Source organism: Phacochoerus africanus, chromosome 10 (assembly GCF_016906955.1).
Source record: "Phacochoerus africanus isolate WHEZ1 chromosome 10, ROS_Pafr_v1, whole genome shotgun sequence".
Classification (NCBI taxonomy): domain Eukaryota; kingdom Metazoa; phylum Chordata; class Mammalia; order Artiodactyla; family Suidae; genus Phacochoerus; species Phacochoerus africanus.
In genome coordinates, this window is record NC_062553.1 from 15,483,247 (window position 1) to 15,497,019 (window position 13,773).

General features: G+C 39.0%; 1 protein-coding gene across 2 annotated transcripts in view; it reads right to left on the bottom strand.

Annotated features, from left to right (window-relative positions):
• KCNIP4 (potassium voltage-gated channel interacting protein 4) overlaps positions 1–13,773 on the bottom strand; it is an 887,684-nt gene that overhangs the window by 342,986 nt on the left and 530,925 nt on the right. The gene's annotated exons all lie outside the window — the stretch shown is intronic.

Below are 13,773 nucleotides of genomic sequence, written 5' to 3' on the forward strand. Positions count from 1 at the left end.
CGTCTCTTTGACTGTAAATGCAGAGCTATTAAGCCTTTGGCAGTATGACAAAGTCACTACTTCCAACCAAGAATCATCAGTGACTTCATGACTTGTACCAGGGAAACCAAAAAACCTTAAGATTTACAGTGCTCTGGATGCTTGCTGTTCACTTAATCCTTATTTTCAACAGGCTTCCACAGGGGTTCCTACACTAGCAAGTCATTGTCCCTGAAGTTCTTGTCATGGCTCAGTGTCAGTTTTCTTCGCATGGTTTTCCCCACAGGGCCCTTCTGAAGTCCATTTCCTCTCTCTCCTTCCCACCACCCACTGCCACTCCACCTCCACCTTCCAGGCCATGCCTCTCGCCACACACACAGTTTAGTGCACTTGCAATCAGAGTTAACATCCATACTTTAGCTCCTGTGAGTAATAGTTTCAAGTAGCCTGCATTCATATTTTATCAAAAATAAACTCTTATCCATAGAAATTGGGGTCTATGGATTCACAATTTTTCCTTTTACCTGAAAACAGAATATAAAACTCATAGAATGCCCTGAATAAGTTCTTGTTGCTTAAGTGAATGAATGAGAACTAATTTTAAACAGAAAATATTACCGCATGAATTTTCTAGAAATTTCATATCGGTTTAAGTCACTTCAAAATAGTAGGGAAGGGATTAAGCACATATTTTCCCAATATTTATCAAAATCTTTGGCAGTTCAGCTTCAGTCAGAGTTTAATTATAAAACTAAAGTAAGTAAAGACGAGAAAAATCAAATCCAAAAGATTCCTGCACTACACCGAAAGATAGATCAATAATAATAAATTGGATTTTTAGCCTTTGGGAATAAACGGGTACCAAAAAGAAAACTAAACCTTATTAAAGTTATTCTGGGCTATCTCCAGTGAGTGGACAAAATTATTTTACAATCAATGTTATATTTCATTGGAATGAAATGAGATGTATTAGAAACTCAGCAAGATAAACATGATGCTTGATGTCTAATAATAACTTTAACAAATAGAAGCATTTTATGGACACATGAGTGCCCAAGTCTTTGAAGAAGGGGCAATTCAATTGCTGAAGTCATAAAGTCATTTAGAACCATGATAGTAAATAACAAGAATTTCTAAAGTTTCAGCCAGGGTCAGATGTAGGTGAACATGAAAGAGATGGCATTGGCAATACTTCAATTTCCTTTCCATTCTTGTTCCCTCCACTTTATACCAGAGCCATCAAGAAGCTAATGAAGCTTTAGGTCTTCCTATTTACTCAGCCCCATCTACTTCTCTACATTTATACATAGCAGGTAAGATTACATAAAGCCCCTTTCCTTTTTTGCAGTATTTTTATTTTTTATTGAAATATAGTTGACTTACAGTTCTCTATTAGTTTCAGGTGTACAGCGAAAATGATTCAGATATATATATATATACATAATACATATAATTTTTCCTTATAGCTTATTTCAAGATATTGAGTATAGTTCCATGTGCTGTACATGAATCCCCTTTTCTTAAGGAAAGCCCCCCAAAATGCTTAAACTTCAGGTCCCATAAATCTTGGTTGGTCCCTTGACCATAAGCATGTACTCTCTTGGAACTCAAGCAACTTTTAAGATTACAGTTAGCAAAGGTTTCCTTATTCTGGATATCTGAGGATCATTCATTCATTCATTTATTCTCCAAGGAGCAGAGATGCATTCTCCCTGTCTCTTGGGGAGGAGGAATGATATTTGAGGAAATAGGGAAAGAAGTAAGACAATCTCAGGAAGTCAGGTTTCAGGTTGCATTGGAACATTTCTAGTTCTGGAGCTAGAAAGACTGAAAAGGGAAGCTTCAGGCATCAAGATATTTAATCTTTTCCTTTGCAAGTAGAAATCATTGATCTTATACCTCTACAATGACTGTAATTTCCTATCTCTTGTTCTATGGCATCTGCCACTAATAGCTGAAGACATCACACTTTCCTCTGGGCATCTTGTTGTTACCACCTCCTACCACTCTGTGTTTCCCCCATTCATCTTACAATTTTTGCTGTAAGTCATTCATCCTATCTCGGGTTTACCATTCCCAAGATAAGCAAGTGATTGTTTCTGTTACAACCAGTGCTATTCCTGGTGGGTCAAAGTTTTCAGAGTAAACCACTTGGAAGGTCATTTTCCAGCCATAGATTGGCTACTCACAGATAGCATGCCCTGCCCAGGACAAATGAATGTTTGGGCATGAAAATATCTGGACAGAACCAGACTGTCTGTGCAGAAAATGTCACTGGCGATTGCAGCTCTCTTAGTAGAGACTGTGGGTAGGAGATTTTTCCCTTAGGGAAAACCTAGACATGGCAGTCTTTAGGCTAGTCAACATGGTCTTTCATTCCTATTTACCCAGGAAGCTACGCACATTAGAAACTTAACCAAATTGCCTTTCTCTTCTGAGATTTTCCAAAAGTGGAATATGACCCAACATTTAAATCTATCCTCACCTGCCCCATTCATGCCCAACCCACTAAGAAAAAAATTTAATAATTCACATACAGAATAAAAAAAAATCAATCAGTTATTTTGGGGCCGTTTAAAATAAAGTTTTCAATTTAATTTTTAACTATTACAATTTTCTTCTTCCCAGGTCAAATCATTAGAAGAAAAGACTTGAGACCCAACTAAATTATTTCTACTTCAAATGATGCCTCCCATAAATCACTTTTACATTATTCTCTCTTTTTCTCACAGCCACATGATTTTATCTTCATAGTTGCATAAAATATAATTCTACTTAGGACTGGATTTAGTTAAATATTTTCTTATATTAGTTCTGTATTTTCATAGGACTTGATGATAGAAATAACAATATCATTATGATGGATTAAAATAATAGTAAAGCTAATAGATAAGTTACTATGTGTCAGGAACCATACTAGAATTTCCATGTAATGTCTCCCTTAACCCTCCCTAAAACCTTTGAGGTAGATTTTATTCCTTTTGCCATTTCACAGATGAGGAAATGGAGGCTCAGGCATATTAAGTGACTTGCTCAGTTAATAGAGTTGCTGTGATTTAAATCAAGAAGTCTCATTCTAGAGTAACTTTCAACTTTGGCTGGACATTGAAATCACCTTAAGAGTTTTCACCACCATGGGTCCCTCCCCTAGCGTATGTATTTCTTATGTATTGATCAAAGGCACAGCTGGGGCACAAGGATTTTTTTTTTTTTCATCTCCTTAAGTGATTCTAACATGCATCCAAGCATGTAACTAAAGCTCTACACACTAAGTTATTAACCACTAGGTAATAAATGAGTTAATGGACAATCTAATGCATTATCTCCTCATTTTCTATTTTTTAAAATAAATAAGGACTGACATTTCCATTTAAATAAAAATAACATTTAATTGGCCACTCAGAGAAAATAATGAAACCAATGGTGTCAAAATTGATTTACCCTTGACTAGACCACTTGCCAAAGAGTTAATGCTATTTCTTAGAGAAAGGCAGTGAATGGAATCCGTAAATGACCAGCTTGGTCTGACTCAGTTTTTCATGTGGACAGGGACCTGCACTGGGAATCTACAGAGCACATCAAACTGACTTAAGCTGTTCAAACGGCCTCCCTGGTCCATTTCTTTGTTTTATGCTCTCCAATTCCCTCACCCTATTATCCTTAATGTAACATCCCTGCTTGCTTTGCCTCTGCTGCAGAGTGAGGAACCACAGCACTTTAAGCAATTAGCAGAGTAGGCAACAGGAGCTTTATTTTCTACTCTGGAGCTGAATCTTTTCTATTAGTCACAGTCAACCCAAAGATAAAGATAAAAGAAGCTCAACAAAACTATAAATATTAATCAGGCACCAATTTGCTATGTGTTAGTCACTGAGCTGACAGCATAAAATGAATAAGAGAAATTTCCAAAGAGCTAGTAACCTTGGAGGGAGAACATGTAGACATAGGGCAGGCTTGGTTGTGAAGTTTTAATTTGTTTGTTAGTATGTGTGTATGTGTGTCTAGCCATCTGTCTGCCTCTCAATGTATGATTCAATCTGCTTATGCTAAGTTTGAGAACCCCTGCCTTTTTCAACTTATCCTATCTGTTCCTCATAGAGCTAGGAAACTGAACATATAAACAGACAATGGCTAAACCACAGATGACACTGAAACTTTGACCCTAAATAATGCTGCCACCAATGCAGCAGACACACACACACACACACACACACACACACACACAAACTGCAGCAATCAAGCTAGAACAGGCAGGAGTTGAACAATGACTGTCGGCTTCTCTAACTTTTCTCCCTGTTTGCAACAATGAGCTACCCAGAAAAAAAGCTATTCTTTTCAAACCAGTCACAGAATATACCCTGCTTCTAGTATTCCAACCAATGTACACATGTGCCAATGTACACATGACAACAACCTCCAAACAGAGCACATCTGAGCTTTCTCCTTTTCCAATATAAAGCTTTCTTATTCCTCTGCCAGTCTTTAAGTCACTGCCAAACACAAATGGTGATGGTTGACTCCTTTGATAGAACAAGTTCTGAATAAATAACCTCTAATTGCTCTTACTGAGCAGTCTTCATTTATTTCAATAGAGCAAGGGGAGGGAGGCTCTGTTGGAATTTTGAGCCAATCCTATCCAGACAGAGGTGAATTCTTATATGTGTTCCCTTGAAAACTCCTTCCTGCCCCTTTAATGTGGGATCTTAAGGCCCCCTTTATGGAGATAAAATACAAAGGCTCTGCCCAAGACAAGAATTACCAGACCCTTGTCATTGCCCATCCGTCTTACTGTAATGCCCCCTCCACCACCTTGAGCAACCTGACCTACTCCTTCCTACCCCCTACTAGGAAAGGTATGTGGCCCACTCCTCACTCTGCCCCATAGAGGCCTTTTGCTCCTCCAACAAACCACCAAATGAATCCTAAGACCCCTCTTTCCCCAGTCAATCAGCAGATTAGCAGTTTTATTCTGAGACCTCTCCTTTCTCCCTGGGCTGTAAAAACAGGCATGACCATGCACCAGGGACCAGCTCTCCCTGATTACCAAGAAGTCATCTCGCTGTCCTAACAGTGTCCCTTATCTCAACAAACTCGTCTTTCTCTTCACCTTGCTATGTGTCCAGAAATTCTTCCTCCGACCCACATGCACAAATCACGACACTTTAGATGTCTTCAGGGAGGCATCAGGCACAATGCCAAAAAAGATGAGTGGAGCCTGCATCCAATCCAGAAAGACCAACCTGAAGAAGCAAAGACTTGACCTTCTGCCAGTGTCACACTTGGTGTTTGAGTAAGACCCTCAGACCTTAGCACTGATCTCAAAAGAGGGATGAAATCATGAATTTAATCACCTTGAAATAAGAAAAATCACCATCAAAGGGATTTACCTGGAAATTTTGAGGTGTTTTGTTTTGTTTGTTTTAGCATCTCAAAGCACATGGGTTCAAGGTAGAAATTAAGTTCAGTTAGGGGAAAATAAAGTTATATTTTGGTCCAGTTCAATACTTAAGTGGAGCTAAACTGAGTTGGCTAGTTAGAAGTTTGGAGAAAAAAGCATATTTGCTCTGATAGAAGAAGGATCTCAGCATCTGATTCATGGAGGAGGTGGCACTTCTTGTGAGAAAGATAAGAAGTATTTTAATACATGTACCTTTGGTCTCATTTTAAGACTCAGAGCCAATGGGGAAAATGCCCTATTGAAAATAGACACATTCATCAAAAAGTCTACAAATAATAAGTGCTGGAAATAGTTTAGAGAAAAAAATAATTGAAAAAGACAATGCATTCCAATGTTTATAGCAGCACTATTTATAATAGCCAAGACATGGAAGCAACCGAAATGTCCATCAACAGAGGAATGAATAAAGAAGAGTTTATATATATATATATACACACAATAGAATACTAATCAGTCAAAAAAAGAATGAAATAATGCTATTTGCAGCAACATGGATAGACCTACAAATTATCATACTAAGAGAGACAAAGAAAGACAAATATCAGAGTTCCCATTGTGGCTCAGTGCTAACGAACCCAACAAGGATCCATGAGGATGAAGGTACAATCCCTAGCCTTGGCCAGTGGGTTAAAGATCCAGCATTGCTGTGGCTGTGGTGTAGGCTGGCAGCTACAGCTCTGATTTGACCCCTAGCCTGGGAACCTCCATATGCCACAGATGCAGCCCTAAAAAGTGAAGAAAAAAAAAAAAGCAAATATCATATGATATCACTTATATGTGGTATATAAAAAAAGAAACAGAAGAACTTATTTATAAAACAGAAGTAGACTTACAGACATAGACTAATTTATGGTTACCAAAGGGGAAAGGGGCGGAGAGGGATAAATTAGGAGGTTGAAATTAACAGTACATGCACTTCTGTGTATAAAATAAATAACAAACAAGACCTACCGTATACCACAAGGAACTATCTCAATATTTTTTTTTCTTTTTAGGGCCACTCCCATGACCTAGGGAAGTTCCCAGGCTAGGGGTTGAATCAGAGCTGTAGCTTCTGGCCTACACCACAGATACAGCAATGCCAGATCTAAGCTGTGTCTGTGACCTACACCGAAGCTCATGGCAACTGCTGGATCCTTAACTCACTGAGTGGGACCAGGGATCATACACGTGTCCTCATGGATGTTAGTCGGGTTAGTTACCGCTGAGCCACACAGGGGACTCCTACATCAGTATTTTGTAATAAACTATAAGGGAAAAGGATCTGAACAAAAGATACATGTGTGCATGTTTTGCGTGTCTGTAATGCTCAGTTTGCTATACACCCGAAATGAATATGACATTGTAAATCAACTCTTCTTCAATAAAAAAGAAAATAAGTACATAAGATAAAGATAAAAATAATACAGAAGTCAGGACAATGACGCCCATTCCTTCACTGGTTGTACCAGCTCAGCGGGTAGGAGGCACCTCCTGTCATTTCACACTAACCCACTGACATCGGTTCACTCATAACTTCTTAGATGAAGATGAAGTTCTTTGGGATTCCCACAATTATGAAATACGTGTCTGAGAGTTTATAAAAAGAAGCACCTGAGAGAAATTACTTCTTATTAAGGATGAATTTTTAAAAAGTCTTTTCCTACTACCTCACCTACATTGCTTAAACAAATACCACATCCTTTACTGAATTTCCTTGTCCCTCTGTATCTCCAAAACTATTTTTAAGAATTTTTTTTCTTTTTTTTCTAGAAGAATGCAGCAGAATTAGTACAAGTAATTAGCAGGTTTGGTTAGAATTTAGAAACTGAGAGGCAAACGAAAATAAGTTGAGGTAAATTAATTAGTAAAAGGTGCTAGAGTAGGGTATGCTCGTTAATTAAGTGTTGTTATTCAATGTCTCAGCACCCACAACCCAACGCTTTGTGTGGCTTAGAAACACAGAAGAGAAAAGGCTGACACCCAAGGGAGCAGAATGGGAAGGTGTTGAGGGGGGTGTGAATTTCCCGGGAGGGGAAGAACAAGCAGCCTTCTCTGGGATCTTTCTAGCCTTCCCAATCCAGCCTTTCCTTTGAGCGAAAGCACTCAGGTGGCCAGTGGGGTGGGAGTTTGTCCTGTTTCCTCCCACACACTTTTCTTGGATTATAATCTGTGTGTAGGAACCTTAGATGCAATATCTAGTTATAAGAGGTTATTTCAGTCTGTTTGGACTCTAGACCAATATACTACAGAAGGAGTGGCTTATAAGCCATAGAAATGGATTCCTCATAGTTCTGGAGGCTGAGGATCTGAGATCAGGGTCCCAGAACTGCTGGGTGTGAGGGAAATCTCTCTTCAAAATTGCAAACTTACCGCCTCTCCCTGTGTCCCCACGGATATGGAAGGGGCCTCTTTTATAAAGGCACTAATCCCACTAATGAGCCTTTTGATGGGGATAGAGTAGGATAGTTACACAGGTAGTCGTAGAAGTCCCAATAGGGGACCATAGACAAGGAAACCTAAGGAACTTAGAAAGACCGATGGAGATTAATAATCACTCAAGAAAGCTATCAGAACAAAGCAGGTTTGCTTAATTACAAAACCATAAATAAAAGCAAGAGATATGCCTCAGGTCATTAAGCAAAAGATAAAATGAGGTCTGCATTCAAGTTCAGCAAGATAATGATCCTTCAGACCAAGGAAGGAGTTTAAGGGAAAGATGACATTACAAAGTAGGAGACCCTTATTATACGGAAACCTGAGATGATTCAAAATATTTTAGTGGATATTACTGCCCTTCTGCTGATTTGAACGAGTGCCATGACAGTCCTAGTTTGACCTTAGAGGTCAAATACTCTCTTACTGGATGCAAAGGAGGAGCTAGTCATGTAAGCCTGACATCATGTAAGCCTGAGGAAGAAGGTGATCTTTTATCCCCCTTCCCACTTTTCTTGGATTATAAAAATGTAGCCTACCTAATGCTCAGGGCAGTGCTTCTTTGCCTGCCCGCTTGTATCTCTCACAAGTGTCCTATCTTAATAAATCTATTTCTTACCTATCACTTTGTCTCCTGCTGAATTCCTTCTGTGCTGAGACACAAAGAACCTGATTCTCAGTAAGTCCAGACACCAAGTGACCAATTCTGATTAAAAAATTGTGGGTTCAAGTCAGTGATCTGGCTTTTGGCTGGGTTCAAGTCAGAGGTGTCTTGGTTTCACTCCAACCTCTTCATCTAATCACCTCCCCAAGACCCTTCCTTCTAACACCATCACCTCGGGCATTAGGTTTTCAACATCTGCATTTTTAGGGCACAAAAACATTCAGACCACAGTAGAGGCCAAATTGCTCATGACAAATCTGGGCCTGTGTATTAGTGTGCCATGGCTGCCATAACAAGTACCACACACTAGATGGCTTAAGCAATTGAAATTTATTTTTCACAGTTCTGGTGGCCAGACATCTGAGGTGGAGATGTCAGCAGGGTAGTTTTTTCTGAGTCCACTCATCCTGCTTGGTGGATGGCCTTCTTCCTGGGTCCTTCCCATGGTCCTCCCTCTGTGTGTCTCCCAATCTCCTCACCTATGAGGACATCTGTCATATTGGATGAAGGGCCCCCCTAGTGACTTCATTTCACCTTAATTACCTCACTAAGACTTGATTTTTAAATACAGTCACATTCTGAGAAATTAGGGGTTAGGGCTTTAGCGTATGAATTTAGGGGGCACAGAATTTAGCCCATTCAGCCTGCTAGAGAATTTTTGTAGAGAAGGAAAGCATTTAACCCCCACCCTCCAGCAACATTGGCTGGTGATGGCAAGAGAAATGACAATTGCTGATGCTATCACAATCCATAGTCAACCCCGATGTCTCTTTCCCACAGTTTGCCCTCTGTTCCACTTCTGTCTTGCCTTCTTCCCCAGGAGATGGAATAGAAATGCAGAGGTGGAAAAGCATTTGGGTGCTGCCTGTACTTAAAAATTGCACTGTAGTGATGTATAATATGTATTAAATACAAATTTTCTTGATCGGTGGGCAATTTAAATTACCTAAAGACTTGACTAAGGCTGAGTAATCACGAACCCTAGCTTTAATATATAAAAAATAATCTTATACCTGAAAAGTTAGTATTCCTTTTGATAGTAATTTTCATTTTGAAAGTACTATCTTATAATGAAATCTGCAAAGAAAGAGAACACAGCTTATTAAAACGCCACCTTGGAGTTCCTGCTGTGGCACAACAGGAAAGGCAGTGGGTCCCTGCAGAGCTGGGATGTAGGGTCAATCCCCAGCCTGGCCCATATGATCCATTATATGTAATAATCACTTTATACAAAAATATGTCAGTCAACATGAAGAGCCTTTTCAAACAATTAAATGCACTAGTTTGGGCATTCTTGCTGTGGTGCAATGGGATTGGTGGTGTCTCTGCAGTGCCAGGATACAGGTTTGATCCATTGCCAAGCACAGTAGGTTAAAGTTTCTAGCATTGCTGCAGCTGTGGCCTAGGTCACAACTGTGGCTTGAATTTAACCCCTGGCCCCAGAATTTCACGTGCCATATGGTGGCCAAAAAAAGAAAAAATTAAATTAAATTAAATTAAATTAAATTAAATTAAATTAAACTAAAACCCTACCTCTAATTCTGGCTGTGTGACCTTTGACAAGTTACTTAACTTCTATAAACTGCATATTCCTCATTACTTAAAATGTGATAATGTAAGAGAAGAACTTAAGTGAGTAATTGCATGTAAAACAAAAAGCACACTGCCCAACATATAGCCTTTCTTTTCTCTAGGTTAGTTATGTGAGTGGAAATATGATTTAGTCAGACCTTTCCAATATATTTCCATGGAAATAAAAGGGCTCTACAAAAGGACTCCAAAAGCCTGTATTGTAACCCCAACTTGAGGTCTTACTCAGAGTCCCTTTGCTTTTTTGAGCCTTAGACTTTTCAATATTTTAAATGGAAATGATGGCTGCTATAGTCTGAATGTTTGTGCCCTTCCAAAATTCTTATGTTAAAACACAAATGCCCAATGAACTGGTGTTTGGAAGTGGGGCCTTTGGAGGTGCTTAGATCATGAGGGTGAATCCCTCATGAATGGGATTAGTGCCTTTTTTTAGAAAAGATACTATAGACCTCTCCTTTGTCCCTTCTGCCATGTGAGGACAGTGGGAGAAGTTGGCCATCTATGAACCAAGAAGTGGACGCTCACCAGACACCAAATTTGTAGGCACCACAACCTGGTATTTCAGCCTCTGGAACTGTGAAAATCATGTTTTTTGTTTTTTGTTTTCTTTTTCTTTATACACTACCCAGTCGGTGGTATTCTGTTATAGTAGCCTGAATGGACTAAGACAAAGGCCAACTTTTGGACTTGACGCAGTCAATCAAGAGCACAATGCATGCAAAATACTGAAACGAAAAGAGTCACCCTGCCTTGTACACAGCAGACTCTGGTGATTAGATAGGAACATTTCCTCTGCCAGGAAGAGTTCTCTTTTGGGGAAGAAGCATTAATTCTGACATGTTACAGAGAAATGGTTAGGTTTAATTTATTATATGTTTCTCTTCTAGGAATCACTTCTCAGCAAAACAAAACAAAATTTGTAGTCTAAGGAAAATGGAGTGGTGTATAATTTTTATAAAACTATATTTTCCCCAATTATTCAGGACCATCTGATAATTCTGAGTATGATAAAAATGGAAATGGGGCCTGAACTTCATATTTCCTAAGTTACAATTTTCCTAGTCACCTCCTTGCATCTTAAGATAAACCTGGTACTCCAAACAGAATTATGTGGAAGATGAGGAGGCAGAAGGGAAGCTGGGAAGGGAACACAGGTGAAGTGCGTCTATGGCACACTATCTGGGTACTTCTGATTTACGCTGACTTTGGAACATCAGGATGTCAACTGAGGTAGGAACTACCTGCACTGATTCTAGTTTCTACTTCCAAGACTCTAGAGATGGGGCAGTATCTGTGAAAGAATTTTCTTTCTGGGTTATATTAAAACTATTTTGAAGACTCACTGCTTACTTTTGTGTAAAATATATTTTATTTATTAAATTCATATTTATCCAATGCCTGTTATACACTAAGTACTGGTCTAAGAATTTGGAAAATAATTCTGAGCAGATAAAGACAAATATCTCTACCCTCACAAAGGTTATACTTTCAAAATTGTCTTTTTCTGTGTCGAGATTCAACCATGTTTTTTAATGTCATGATAGAGTGTAGCTGTCCTCAAACTTTATGATCTCAAGACCTCTTTACATTCTTTTTTTTATAAGGCCCTCTACACATTCTTAAAAATTGTTAAGGAACACAAAGAACTTTAGTTTATATAGGTTTTATCTAGCAGCATTTACTATATTAAAAATTAAAAGTAGGAGTTCCCATCGTGGCTCAGTGGTTAACAAATCTGACTAGGAACCATGAGGTTGCGGGTTTGGTCCCCGGCCTTGCTCAGTGGGCTAAGGATCCGGCGTTGCCGTGAGCTGTGGCGAAGGTCGCAGACGCGGCTCGGATCCGCGTTGCTGTGGCTCTGGTTTAGGTTGGTGGCTACAGCTCCGATTCGATCCCTAGCCTGGGAACCTCCACATGCCTTGGGAGCAGCCTTAGAAAAGGCAAAAAGACAAAATAAAATAAAATAAAATAAAATAAAAGTAAAATTTAAAAAATATTATTTATTAATTTATAAAAACAAAAATACTCAATATGTGCTCCAAATAGCATATTTTATCATAAAGAACTATATTTCCTAAAACAAAGAAATAGGGGAAAGAATGACATTGGTTAGCATTTTTACAAATCTCTTTTCTGTTTGCCTATATAGAATAGCTGGATTTTCATGTTTGCTTCTTTATGAATATCTAGTAGTCTTTGGAAATCTCCCCCATTTTTGAATATGAGAGAGAAAAAGCAAATAAGGTTTTAATACTGTTTTGAGGAAATTTCTTTTTTTTTTTTTTACTTTATAGGCCTTTCAGATGATCTCAGGGATCCTTGGCATGCAGTTCAGGAACACTATTTTGAAAACTACTGGCATAGTGGCAAGAGCACACATTTGGAAAACCTGAGTTCCAATCTGTGATCTTCAGAAGTTATTTCACCTCTTTTAACCTCTGCTTCCTTCATCTGAAAACAAGTGGTTTGGATTAAATCACAGTCAGCATCTTTCCTAACTGTGACATTCCTTGCTTGTCTGTCCTCTCTAAGTTGATCATTTAATATTTCAATGACATGAATTTTTTCTTCTACTTTTGCTTTCCCTTTCTACCCATCTTTCTGGGCCTGGTGCTAACTAAGCTAGGAAAAAGGAAGGCAGTCTTGGTGACATTCAGAGATGGAAAAAGTTCAGACTCTTGGCAAAATAAAGCCCAAGGCCCTTCTATGAAGATGTCCCCTTGACAGTGAGGCTGACTTAGTATTGACAACAGATGTTTGATCCCAGAATGGACTGGCAAAGTCATCTTTTATTTACATATTTATTTTTCCCCTCCCTCATCAGCATGATCTCATCTACAGATTGTCATCCTATTAACACTATTATCCTGGAAAACCTTGATGGCTGACATTAATCATTTAAGCCAAAGTTTTAAGGGAAGAGGGGAGGCTTTGGGATGGTGAAATAAGAAGTGAAGTAGTTTAGAGATACCCAAGGTACTTAAAGGATGGTGACAAGCAGAAGTCCCCAGGGATGTCTGACCCACCTGAAGGCAGTGGGCTCCCAAGTCCCAGGTGATGCCCCTGCCCCACCCTTTCCTCTAGAGAAGCTCCCCTTCCCCACTCTTTGATAGATGAAAAAAGCAGTAGTTCTCAAACTTACATGTGCTTCAGAACCTCCAGGAGAACTCATTAAGACAGATTTCTAATCCACTCCCCGAGTTTCTAATTCAATCCATCTGGGGGTGAGGTCCAAAAACTGGTGTTTTCAGTAAGTTCCTAGGTGATCCTATGGTTCTCAGATCACACTTTGAAAAGTATTGGAATACCAAAAGTTATAAGTGATTTGAGCTTAAAGAAAATAACAAGGTTTTTGGACTCTGAATATTTCTGCAATCTGGTTCCAAAACAACTATACTTCCCCCCACACCCTTCCCCAACATGGTGGTCTGTTCCATTCGAACCTCGTGTTATTAAAAGTGAAGTAAGAGGGTCACATCACTCCTTATATATTTCAGCCTAGCTCTTCTGAGGGGAGATTCCATAGGAGCACATTAATCATAACTTTTATTTAAAAGTTTTCTGTTTTACTCTTTCTTGAGTAGAGGAAAAGGGGTGTTTCCCAGATGGATGGCAGGGGTTACTATACGGCTGATTCCTCAATTTAAACAATTCATTTTCAGTTACT